This window comes from Heterocephalus glaber, unplaced genomic scaffold (genome assembly GCF_053883595.1).
Source record: "Heterocephalus glaber isolate CG9 unplaced genomic scaffold, H.glaber_assembly_v1.0 deba00001577, whole genome shotgun sequence".
Lineage (NCBI taxonomy): Eukaryota > Metazoa > Chordata > Mammalia > Rodentia > Bathyergidae > Heterocephalus > Heterocephalus glaber.
This window is the reverse complement of record NW_028258358.1, coordinates 8,811,960-8,825,164: the sequence shown is the minus strand read 5'-3', so window position 1 is coordinate 8,825,164 and position 13,205 is coordinate 8,811,960. Positions and strand designations below refer to the sequence as shown.

The 13,205-nt window shown below is 44.3% G+C and overlaps 1 long non-coding RNA gene across 1 annotated transcript in view; it reads right to left on the bottom strand.

The window, feature by feature from the left end:
* Positions 1–3,163: 3,163 nt before the first annotated feature.
* The window catches only part of LOC110349262 (uncharacterized), a 50,475-nt gene continuing 40,433 nt past the window's right edge, over positions 3,164–13,205 (bottom strand). Inside the window, exons 2-4 of the long non-coding RNA XR_002395092.2 lie at positions 5,878–6,066; positions 3,836–3,908; positions 3,164–3,361 (exon numbers count right to left, since the gene is read on the bottom strand). This is a non-coding gene — a long non-coding RNA (uncharacterized LOC110349262). The remainder of the gene's footprint in view (positions 3,362–3,835; positions 3,909–5,877; positions 6,067–13,205) is intronic.

Genomic DNA, 13,205 nt, shown 5'->3' with positions numbered 1-13,205 from the left:
CAGGGTATATTGTAGACCTACTATTTTTACAGTCTGGATATGGTGTCTTGTCCTGATTCCCTACCTCTAGAGAGTGTCATTCAAGGCCCAACTCTGTGCCAACCAAGATACTTAAGAAGGACTCAAACAAAAAGGACAGAAAGGGGAAGGAAGGAAGGCAAAAGAGAGGGAGCCAGAGCAGGAACCGGGACCCTTCCCCCCCCAGCACCATTAACATCCTCATGGGGGCAAGCTAACAACAGCAGCAACAAAAGGGAATTTAGAAAAGATACTTTGGAAATTAAAAAATAAATTGGCAAAAATAGAAATCTTAAGAGAAGGTTGGAAAATCACATGGAGACAAGATCCCTGAAGGAAAAGCAAAAAAGGTCAGCAGTAGAAAATTGAGAGGCAAAGGGCTGGGGTTGGGACTGAGCAGAGAACACTTCCTTGGCATATGCGAGTCCCGGGCTTGGATTTCTAGTATAGTACAGGGAAGAAATGAAAGACTACAACCAAATTAGGAGGGTAGTTTTCAGCAGTCTGAGAAAAATGGCTAATATAAAGCCATCTATAAAATAATTTAAGAGAGGTGGGCATGGTGGCTTACACTTATAATCCCAGCACTTGAGAGGCTGAGACAGGAGGATCACCATGAGTTCAAGGTCAGCCTGGGCTACAGTAGTGGGACCATCTCAAAAAAACAAAATAATAGGGCCGGGATTTAGCTCAGTGGCTCTGCAATGCCTGCCTCATAAGCACAGTCTCCCGAGTTCGATCCCCAGTACCTAAAAATAAAAATAAAAAGTAAATAAATAAAATGATCTAAGAAAATTATCCTGAGCTAAAAGGCATTAATTCAGCACTCAGGAGGCTGAGTCAGGAGGTATCAAATTCAAGGCCAGCAGTTTAGACCATATATATATATATATATATATATATATATATATGACTATATTTTTGAGACCTTGTCTCAAACAACCTGATAATAATAATAATAATGACATAAGTTTCTGCTGGGTGTGACGGTGCCCCCCTAATCTAGAGGGAAATCACAGTTTAAGGCTAGCCTGAGCAATTTAGGATGACCCTCTTGCAAAATAAAGAGCTGAGGATGTAGCTTAGGGATACCTGAGGCTCTAGCATCAGTCCCCAGAACAGAGAGAGAAAAAACACGTTTCACATAGAGTCGCACGTCAGTATGACCCTGGACCTTCACAGCAAGAATGTTGGAGGAAACAAGAGAGTGATGTATTCAAAAAGTTTCGGGAATCCGATTCTCCACCTAGAAATGCACTTGTGAGAAAAGCATTAGCTAAACACTGAGATGGAATAAAGGACCCACTCCAACACTCCAGTAGAGTCCAGTGCGCAGCATGCAGGACTGGGACACGCGCTGAGATGTGGTCGTTAGTGATGGCCGGTGTGCAGGCTCCAAAGCACGGGGTGTCTGCAGCTACCACCGCTTAAGGTGCAAACATTCTTTCAGTAAACTTAAGAAAAAATAGAAAGAAAAAAAAAAGTAGAAAGAATGCACTCTAAAAGAATGATTAAAAAGCTGGGTAAGGTGGCACAAGCCCATAAACCCAGCACTCAGAAGGCTGAAGCAGGAAGACCACTGCAAATTCAAGGCCAGCCTAAACTACATAGTGAGATTCTGTCTCAAAATACAAAAAAAAAAAAAAAAAAAACCATTATGAAGTATCATGCACTGTACATAATTAAACTGCTGTACTTTATACAGCTGGGAGTGTAGCAGATCTATTTATACCTGCATCACCACAAATATGAGTAACGTGCCTTGCTAGGACACCATAGTCACTAGGCAGCAGGAACTTGTCAACTCTATTTCAATCTTCTGGGCCCGCCATGGTGATATGCAGTCAATCATTGCCTAAAATATTATGTAGTACGTGACTGCATTTGCCTGTCTCACACTGATTAACAGAAAGCAAGTAAAAGATATGCTCTGCCAAAATGAGGAAATAAATTGAGTAAAAGTAAAACCCCCAAGCCAGGCATCTGGTGTGTGCCTATAATCCCAGCACTCTGGGAGGCTGAGGCAGGAGGATTATAAATCCAAGCCCAGCCTGGCAAGTTAGCAATTTAGCTAGATTCTGTCTCAAAATAAAAGAATAAAAACAGGTGAGGCTGCAACTCGGTGCAAAGGCCCTGGGTTCAATTCCCAGTGCCACAAAAAAACAAAACAACTTTCAATTTTAAGATCTTAATTGGCTTTATTTTCCATTCCACTTTGTTCTGTAAAATAAATACAGATGGAGAAGAGTTTGGTTTTATAGACAGAAAAGGGCTAAAGAAAACAGAAGCAAAAAGTGGACTGGTCACTCCAAAGTTACCCTCCTCATAAGGTGAGCAGGAGAGACAGAACAATAGAAAAATATCTGATTAGCATCAGGCTACTTCGAGTCAGCTTTTTGTGAAAGGATTAAGGAGAGGGAACTTCATTATCACGGCAGTCCTAAACGGGCCTGTTTGGGAAATTTGCTGTTTATCTCTCTAATCCTGATTTCCCAGAAGATCAGATAAACAGCTGAGTTTCAGTTTGACACAGAGCTTTAGTGGAAGTGACTCCATTTTGAGTTTCGGCCTGTTTTGTTGAGGCCTGATGCCAGGGCTCAGTCTACAACAGCTTCCCGGGCTGGGGATTTATCTCAGTGGTGCCATGCATGCCTTGCAAGTTCAATCCCCGGTACTAAAGAAAAATTCAAACTAAAACAACAGCTTCCTAATTTTTATGTAACATCATTAACTTGCAACTTGTACTCTATTTCACGTACAAATTCCTGTCATCAATTCAGGCACTAATAGTTCCTGGCATGGAGTAGCTATTAAACAATGTTTGTTTTTTGAACAAACACACAAACATATGTTGTAAAAGAACTTATTCTCATTCAGCACAAAATTTAAAATAAAATACTTGCACTTTCCTATATAGACTGATACTCATTATTATCTGTATTATCTGATTATTATCTGTATTATCTGTATCCATACAGCTTTCAGTGTCTTTCTTACATTCTTTTTTTTTTTTTTATCTTTGAGACAGGGTCTCGCTATGTCCTTCAGGCTGACCTTGAACTCACTATGTAGCCCAGGCTGTCCTTGAACTCACAGTGATCCCCCTGCCTCAGCCTTCTGAGTGCTGGAATTACAGATGTGTTCCACCATACATAGCCTTATATTCTTATTATTTTTGCCTACTGGTGAAAGTCTTGCTTTAAATTTCCTTAGTATATCATTAGCACCTTTGTGTTTAAAACAAAACAAAAAACCTTAAGAAATGGTTAACTGGGCTGAGAGTGCAGCTAAGAGGTAGAGCACTTGCCTGTATGTGTGAGGCCCTGTATTCAACTGTCAGCACCTAAAAAAAAAAAAAAAAATTAACATAGTTCCTAGCACTAAGGAAAACATTCAGTAATAATAGCTCTGGCTGGGATTCTTAGCATGTGCAAGGCCCTGGGTTCAATCCCCAGTGCCACACAAAAGAGGGTTGATTAACAACTACTCATGTAAGATACCAGCTCCTCTCATTCCAGGGTAGGATAAGATGGATGTCCCATAATAGGATTTAGAGAGGCAGGGAGCCAGCTGTCCTCGGGCGATGTGATACATCGGTCCGAGGGCTGCTCTGTCTGCCTCACCTCAGCAGGGAACAGATTGAGTGGGGAAGGTGGGCTTCAAGACTATTGAGAAAAACTGGGTCCCCTGGAATCACTTCTTCAGTTGGACTGGAAAGCCATAAATCTCTAAACCACCAGACTCAGAACACTCAGGTTTGATGCAAGTACAAAAACATATGCCATCGCCAAATCCAAATTAGTTCTGTATCCTCTACCATTTGAGATTGTAGCCTGTTCTTCCGTTTTCCCTCAGAGCAGATAAGCAAGAATCCACTGAGCAGTCATTAACTAGGAAAAAGAAAAAGGGATTAATGGGGTTACAAGAAACGCTGCAGGCTCACAATGGACTGGGAAATAGCAGAATTCTGTTTGCTGTCACAGCTCTGCTCAATCAGTGACTTATGCAAGAGCATGAGTAACCGCTTACCTCAGTTTCGAGTCAGGTGAGAACGACTTGTCCTTCCTAGCACACTGTGAAATCTTAAAAGATAGCATCTTAAAATACATAAATACTGGGGGGTGGGGGGTTGCCATAGAAACAGGATGTTACCCCCGTTTGCTAGCATAACATATATTTTCTTCAGACACAGTACAAACAAAATTCTTCTGTTATAGACCCCCAAAATGTGGAATTTCAATTTGCTTTGTGAGTAAATCTCTTATCAAGAGCTTCGGGGAATGTAAAAGTTAACTTTCTCCAACGTGCGTGTATTTGATTTAAATAAACATTCCACATATTCAAGTGAGAGGCATCTTTGTCCATAAATTTTCCTGGCCAGGGATGAAGCTGAGGAGTAGAGCGCACGCTGACACACACAAGGTCCTGAATTCCTCAAGGACAAGAAACATTTTGTCCTCAGTTCCTGGTCAAACCCTCCCCCATCCACCACGGTGCTGGGGATTGAACCCAAGGCCTCATTTGTACCACTGAGTGATACCCCAGCTGCCCAGACTTTAACCAAGGAACAGAAGTAAGATTTTCCAAATGATGTATAAATGCTCCCAGAGGTTTGGAGGAAATAGAAAAAAAATACTTTTAAGTATTTTTACTCCTAACTTCATTTTTAAACTTTTCAGCCAGTGATCTTTTTAAAAGATAGTTTAGCCGGCACAGTGGTGCATGCCTATAATCCCAGCACTCAGGAGGCTGAGGCAGGAGGACTGCAAGTTTATGCCTCACCTGGGCAGTTTAGTGACTTAGCAAGACCCCGTCTCACAATCGAACAAAAAAAAAAGAAACCCCCAAAGCAGGCTGATTATATAGTTTTTTGTTTTGTTTTGTTTTGTTTTTGTACCAGAGATCGAACTCAGGACCTTGCACTTGAGAGGCAGGCGCAGTGCCACTAAATGCCCAGCCCAGAGTATATAGGGTTTTTTTGTTTGTTTGTTTGTTTGTTTGTTTGTTTTTTTGGAACCGGGGATCAAACTCAGGTCCTTTTGCTTGCAAGGCAGGCGGCAGAACCACTGAGCTAAATCCCTGGCCCAGAGTATATAGTTTAATACAAAGGCTCTGGATTCAATCACCAGGACTAGGGGCAGGGTGGGAAATACTGTGATCCACTAATACAGTGGAACCTTGACTTACAAACTTGATGGGTTCCTGAGGGCTGGTTGGTCAACTTAAATTGGTCATAAGTCAGTACAGCTGAGATCTGGATATTTACCTGGGTACCTGAGTACACACTATGACTAACTAGAACAGATGAATCTTCCATTAACCTAATTAACCCAAGTTGTTCGTATGTCAGGCAGGTCGTAACTTGAGGGTCCATTGTAATGTAGTGACATCTATGTCATTGTAATGTAGCGACATCTATGCATATTCAGTCACTGGGATGTAAGTCAAATATGTCTTCACATAGAAAAACTTTCATCGTTAGTTATTATTGTCTAACTTAGATGTTATTCTATTAGGGTTCTCCAAAGAAATACAACCAATATGGACACAGAATTTTTTCTTCCTCAGGGGACCACAGTCTCTTTTCTCCCTCAATCTTTCCTTTTCTTCAACTCATTAGATGGGGCTCACTCTCATCATGAAGGTGATCGGCTTTCCTCAGGGTCTACTGATCGAAATGTTAATCACATCTAAAGAAGGTCTAGACCCAGGATTAACTAAGCCCCGGCACCATGGCTCACCCATGGACACACAAACTTAGCCATCCCAGTATTAACAGCTTTCCTTACTGAAAACAAACCAGGTGCCAGCCCCACACCCTGGACAGGTCCCAAACAGAATCATCTCTCCCCTGCTCACAGACGTCCTCTGTGGGTGTATCAGCTTCCCAGAGGAGGGAATCAGGCAGAAGTGGGAAGCACGCTCCTGAGGCCAAGAATGATGACGCTGGGAGATGAGATGACACTCAAGTCTACAGCAGCTCATCCGAATCAGAGTCCCGAATGTGTCACTGAAAGACTTGTGAGGTGCTGACTCAGTAGGACCTTTCTGTAATGAGATGTAAAGGTTCAGCTAAAAAAAAAATGTTCCTGTAAAACATAAATTAAAAAGAAAGGTTGACTGGATGATTCTCCATTCTCACTTCTTAGATAGCATTGGACTTTGAAGCCTCTGCAAATCCTCCCTCTCTGACTGTTCTGTTTCCCTCTGCACACAGGTATGCAGAGGGGTTTTTTCCATTGAACAATGATTGAAAAGGGAAAGAATCACAAAGCTGTAGTTTGAAAAGTGCTCAATTCCTTGTTTTAAAATTAGTTCGGGCTGGCGATGCAGCTCAGTGGTCGAGTGCTGGCCTACAACCCTGAGGCCTCAGGTTTGAAACCTGGCCCCACAAAAATAAATAAATAACAATAAAATTAGCTTAAAAGCACAGATATTCACAGGTCTTGTGTATTCTGTACTAAACACCTGCATAGGTGTTTCTCCATGAAAGCCCTCCTGATTCCATCTAACTTCTCCAGCTCCGCTTCTGTCCTCACCACCCACTCTCCTTCTGCAGGTTTCAGAGCTCAGAAGTGCGGGCTAAATGCAAAAGACCACAGCCTCTGCTCTGTGGCATTTCCTGCCCTCTTGGCGCCAGCTGGCTCTGTCGATGCTGATTTTTGAGATTCTCTCTTCTCTGTGGCTGCCCTGAGGATCCTGCAACCTCCTCTTTTTGTGCCCATTCCCTTTCTGCCTTCTTCAGAGAACTGCTCCCAGTCTCCATACTCGGAATGTCTTCTCTCACCCCCAGGTCAGCCAACCCTCTGGAGGGCCACGCGGGAAGCATTTTAGATGTTGTGGGCCCTAGGGTTCCCACCACAGTTATAGTACTCAGCTCCATTGTATCTCAAAAGCAGCATGGGCAGCGCTGGGGATTTAGCTCAATGGTTCCACCACCTCAGAAGCACAAAGCCCCGAGTTTGATTCTCGTACCAAAAAAAAAAAAGCAGCTCAGCAACACTGAGAAAAGGAATCCTCTGTGTACAAGAAAACTTGATACAAAGTAATCTTTTCTTTCTTTGGTACCGGGGATCGAACTCCGGTCCTTGCGCTTGTGAGGCAGGCGCCGGAACCAAAGTAATCTTTTTAAAACTTTTTGCAGCCATTTAGGCAACATTCTTCAGTCTCAGGCCACAGTGAAACAGGGGACAGCCGGCAGATTGCCCACAGCTGACCTGCCATGAACCCCTCACCTCTCAAATCCAGCTCAAACCCAACCTTCACCCCTGCAGCCCTCTTCGAGCTCTCTGTGTCAAAATGCCATTTTCCCCACGTCAATACACCTGATCATTCCAATTGGCAACTGTCATTACCTTGTCTCATTTTCTCTGTTGTTACCTCAACTCTAAAAGACATGTAAATATTTCACTAGTTTTACATTTTTCACATTTACATGCGCACAATAGACTGCAAAACCCTTAAGAAAAGCAAACAATGTCTTGCGTTTATGTAGCCCGTTGGTGGCTTTGCAAACTGTAGGTGTTCGATAAATTCTAATTTGTGGTACAATGTTAACATTTTAAAATATATTTTATGGAGCTGGGCACTGTGGCACACTCCTGTCATTCTAATTCTGCAAGGCCGAGGCAGGAGGATTGCAAGTTCAAGTCCAGCCTCGGCAACTTAGTGAGACTTTGTCTCAAAATTTAAAAAGGGCTGGGGATGTAGCTCAATGCAAAAGTGCTGAGTTCAATCCACAGTACCACAAAAAAAAAAAAAAGAAAGAAAAATGCCAAAATATATTTTTAAAGGCAATGTTATTAAATCATGCATCTGTCTTGTGTAATTGAGTGAATAAACAAATGAAGGAAGGGCTAAGTGCCAGCTCTATATCAGGCATCCATACATATTAATGTATGATCTCCACTAACACTCACAGTGCTCCAGTGATGCCAATCAGATGTATCACCCACATCTTACCAAAGAGGAAACTGAAGCTAGCCAGGCGTGATGGTTCACACCTGCAATCTCAATACTCGGGAGGCTGAGCCAGGGGGATTGCCGCAAGTTCAAGGCCAGCCTGGGCTACATAGTGAGTTCAAGGCCACCTAAACTACATATTGAGGGCCTGTCTCAAAAAACAAAAAACAAAAAAAAGAAAGAAACTGAGTCTCAAAGGCAACTGAATTCCCCATGCCAACCACATCCTCTAACATCAAACCCATATTTCCATATTCGCTTTATTAAAAAGGAAGAAGTAAAAGACTTTTCTAATCACCACCATCGTTATCCTCTTAGGAACTAGATAGCCATGGATACAGAGGCAGGAACCAACTTTAAAATTCACAAATACCTGATGAGCTTGTTTTAGGCCAGCTCCGCTACCAGAAACCACGCCTCTCTCAAAATTCAATCCATCACCTGCTGTTGACGCTGTCCCAATTCTGCCCCCTAACTCTTCTCTGCTAAATCACCATTGATCTCCTGCTCTCAGGTCCTGCCCCTCCAATTCACTCTTCACTCCGCTATCAGTGCAACCCTTCTCATACACAAATGTACTCCTCTTATTCTCTTGCTTAACCCCTTCACCCCGTCCTTGCTCCCTCAGAAGGAGACCACGCCCCTTCAGGAGGTTAGAAGTCTCTGCCATCTGCCCTATGCCTGAGCCCGGCCTCTCGGCCCACCACACGCGCTTCCGGCTCTGCGCTCCGGCATCTTCCGGTTGCCCCACCAGGGCTTAGTCTCTACACTCAGCGGTGCCCCCGTGTACTCTAGGGAGGTTTCTGTCCCCATGCAGCAAATGGGAGGGAAAAGGAAGGCCTGGGTGTAAGTGGCAGCCGGAGACCCCGCGCCATAGCCCTCCGCTTAGAGTTCTTTTTTCCTCCCTCTTTACCTGGCTAATTCCCACTATTGGGTGATGTGTCCCCCAAAGGCTCACCTCTGGACCTTAATCCTCAGGTTTATGTGTTAGTGATGCGTGGAGGTGGAGCCCTTGCGAGGTAATCTGGATTAGATGGGTTGTGTGTGGGGCCCCATGATGGCATTTTGTGGCTTTATAAGAGAGGCTGGAGCCGACGCACTTGTTCTCTCCCACTGTGTGAAACCCGCTGCCATGTTATGTAGCTGGAAAGAGGCCCTCCCCGGATGCCAGCACCGTGCTCCTAATTCCCCGCCTCCGTAACCCAAGCCACACTTCCATTCTTTATAGATTACCCAGTCTTGTGTATCTTCATTTAGTAACAAAAAACTGGCTAAGACATTCTGCAAGGCTCATCTTTTGCAGAAATAAGTGCATGACTTCCTCTTGTCTTCTGATCCATCCTACGATGAACATTTCTTCCTTTATATTGCTCTCCCACTCCACTTGTGTTACAGTTTATGGCAAAATGTCCTCCCAAAGCCCCGTGTGATCATAGGTGGGGCTTTGGGAGGTGATTGGATCATGGAGGCACTATGAGTTTATAGCTAAATGTTAGGAGGTGGAGCCTGGTTGTGAGAGGTGGACCACTGGGGGCGTGGCCTAGAAGAGCATATCCCCCCTCTTCCCTTCCCTCTCTGCTTCCTGTCTGCCATGAAGTGAGCACCTATTCCTCTGCCATGCCCTCACACCATCCTCCTGCCTTGGAGCCAGCTGATTATGGACTGAAACATGAACCAGATAAACCTCTCTTCCTTAATTGCAGATGTCAGATATTTAGTCCCAGTGATTAGAAAAGTGACAGACAACTGGTATCTCTGTTACCTTGTGTGTTAGTCAGCTTTCTGCACTGTGACATAGTACCTGAGAATCAACATGTAAGGAGGAAAGGTCTTTTGTGATTCCAGAAGTTTGTAATACCAGAAGCTTCATAATTCCAAAAGTTTCAGACCCTGCTCACTTGACCTATTGCTTTGGGCCTGCAGTGGGCCAGAACATGGTGGTGGAGAGCACATGGTAGAATACAGCTGCTTGCTTAATGGCAGCCAGGAAGCAAAAAGAGAGGAAGGCCAGGATCCCAGTATACCTTCAAGGACATGCCCCCGCTTCCACTTCATGCCTCAAGGTCCACCACCTCCCAGAAGTGCCACAGGCTGGCAACAAAGCCTTCAGTGTAGGGGCCTATGGGTGACATTTAAGACCCAAACCATGATACCTTCTTTGGCAAGGAGATCTGCCTGAACACTTGCATTCATTTATGAGTAGTCTGATCTTCCAAGTCAGACATTGCTAATGGCTGGAGGGGCTTTTCAGTGCCTTCTTCATCTGTCCATCATCCATATTCCAAGATGACCTGATGATTCCTGCCAAGAAAAGCTCCAGAGGAAACCTCTGGAGCTACATCTCTGCTGCAAGCACCAGTTGTCTCCCTACCAACCAGCATATTCTTCATCCCAAATACTCCTCTTTAACTTCCCTGCAGCTCTCCCACACCAACACCTCAGCATCCTGCCAGGATGGGGGCTCAAGTCACCCAAGAGGACCAACCTACAGCGGGCACAAGGAGCACCACCCATTCTTTCACGGAAGACTTGCTGGCTGGTGCCAAGGTCAGCAGACTGACTGCAGCTGCCAACTGCTCCTTCAGAAATCTCCCGTGGCTCAGCTCGGGCCAGTCCTAGGGAAGCCCACGTGTGCTGACTGAGAAAGGGAGGAATGTACAGACTCGGGCATCTGGGCCCAGTGGGCAGCACTCACTCCAGAGCTCTCAGGTGGGTCAGCCCACCACCAGTCTGATAGCTGCATTTGCAAAGCTGCTTTAGGGAGAGTGATAGGTTGAAGCAGTGGCCAAAATAATCACCCTTCCCTTCATATGGTGTGTAAGACCGTGTTAGGCAGATCCACCATATAAACTCAAGGAGATTGAAAACTGGATCCATATTAGGAAGGACTTCAAAAGCAAGACTTTCAATAGACCCACACTGTCCTAGCAAGCTCAGAGAACTGAAAATGTTCATATTAGCCAACATTTCAGGATTCATCCTGAGGGCTTCCTGTCTTCCCATTGCTGTCCCAACATCACACCAGTACGTGGTATTTGTACTTGTTTCCAGAGACTGCCAAAACCAAGTACCCCAGAGTCACTGAAGACAACAGAAACTTATTCTTTCATAGTTCTACAGACTAGAAATCCAAACTCGTGGTGTCTGACGGCCATGCTCTCTTGGAAGGACAGAGGAAACACTTCTTTGCCTCTTCCTGGGATGTGGTGTTTGCTGCGGTCTCCAGTGCTCCCTTGCTCATAGCTGCTGCATCACATTATCCCATGGCCTTCTGTGAGTGTCTGCATTGGGGCTTCCCTCTGGGTGTGCCTCTTCTCCTCATATGGACACCAGCATATCACATTCTTCCTTTTTTTCCTGCTTTTTGCTTTATTGCCATGCTTGGGTCTAACTGAGGTCCTCGAATATGCTAGACAAGCACTCTACCACTAAGCTACAGCCCAGTCCTGACCTTGCCATAACTTGATTATGTTTGCAATGTCCTATTGCCAAGTAAGGCCACATACACAGACAGGTAGCAGAAATTAAACAACACATCCTTTTGAGGGACATAATTAAACCCAAACTTTAGACCAAGCTGAAATTCTTTTTTTTTTTTTTTTTCAGTACCTAGGGAACACTGAGCTACATCTCCATACCTTTTTACTATTTTTTAATTTGGGGACAGGGTCTCACTGAGTTACCCAAGCTGGCCTCAGACTTGCAATCCTGCTGCCTCAGCTTCCCAAGTAGCTGGAATTACAGGCATATGCCACTCCACCCAGCTCAACCTAAAATTCTGTATTGGATATAATCCACCTATTTCTTATTTACTGATACCATTGTTTCGTTTTGTTTTTTCAGCACTAGAAATTGAACCCAGAGCCTTGGCACTAAGACACATCCCCAGCCTTTTAATTTTTTTTTTCTTTTTTCAAGACTGTCTCACTGAGTCACTGAATTGTCCAGGAAGAGCTTCAACTTGCTCCTCCCTCAGCCTCCCAGAGAGCTGGGATTACAGGCAAGTGGCACCATGCTCGACTTTGATATCATAAACCAGAGACTTCACGACCCATGCATCCATATACACACATGCACCTCCACCTAAAAAAACTAACCAAGTAAGCTAGAATGAGAGAGAGGACTACTTTAGAACAATTCTAACTTTAGCATGTCAATGTGAATAGCCAGGGACCCTGACGTGATACGGCAATCTGAAGTTTAGAATAATGCCATGGGCTGGGGTTGTAGCTCAGTAGTACAGTGAGTGCTAAATGCATGCTAGGTCCTTGGTTCAATCCCAGCACCAAAATGGATAAATAAATAGAATCAGACTCAACATATTTTGTTGAAATTCACCATACCTAATCTATAACTAAGCCAAAGAACTAACTTGAAAATGTATGAATGCTCGGTGAGGGTGCATGCCTGTAGCCCCAGCACCAAGGAGGCTAAGCCCACCCTGGGCAACTTAGTGACTCAGCAGGGTCCTGTCTCAAAATAAAAGGAATAAAAAAGGGCTGAGATGTAGTTCAGTGGTACAACAACCCTGGGTTTGATCCCCAGTACTAAGAAAAAAGAAAAGAGAAAATGTATTAAAAAGGGTTTTTCCTTTTTACACACAATGTAAATACTGAAGGGGCTACCCACTTTTTGAACCTCCTTCTGTATCTCTTAGACAGAAGCTATCTTTCTCTCTTCCTACCCTTAACCTCTGTTGTTCCTAGAATTCATTCTTCGATTTTAGAGAACACAAACTCAGTGTGTCAGACATCTAGCAGGTTGAGAGCTATCATATTTCCCTTCTATTACTTAGAAGTCCATAAATCATACACCCTATATCATTTGGAGATCTTTCCCTGAGATAATTGGAAAGAGACCAGGAAGAAGCCAAGGAGAGAAAACAAAGACACTAAAGAAAGCAGCTGTGTTAATAGCTCCCTTAAAAGAACCCTAAGCCTGATTCTCGGGGCTCCAAAAAGAGCTCAACAACTACTACTTCACCTGCTATCACTGGGAAAAGCCAGGCCACCTTAAGAGAGAATGCCATAGAAGCCACTAAGAGGGTGGGGTGGGGGCAGAGCTCAGGCCCATCTCACCAGGGTCCCGCAAAATTAACAGGCTGGGGGTGCTCTCTGCCTTCTCCCTCCAGCTAAACTGATCTCTCCATGAGGAGCTCACCAAACCTTAGTAAAAGGAGTCACTTGAGAGGAGAGGCTGCCAAACCCCAAGTTGTTGTACAGATG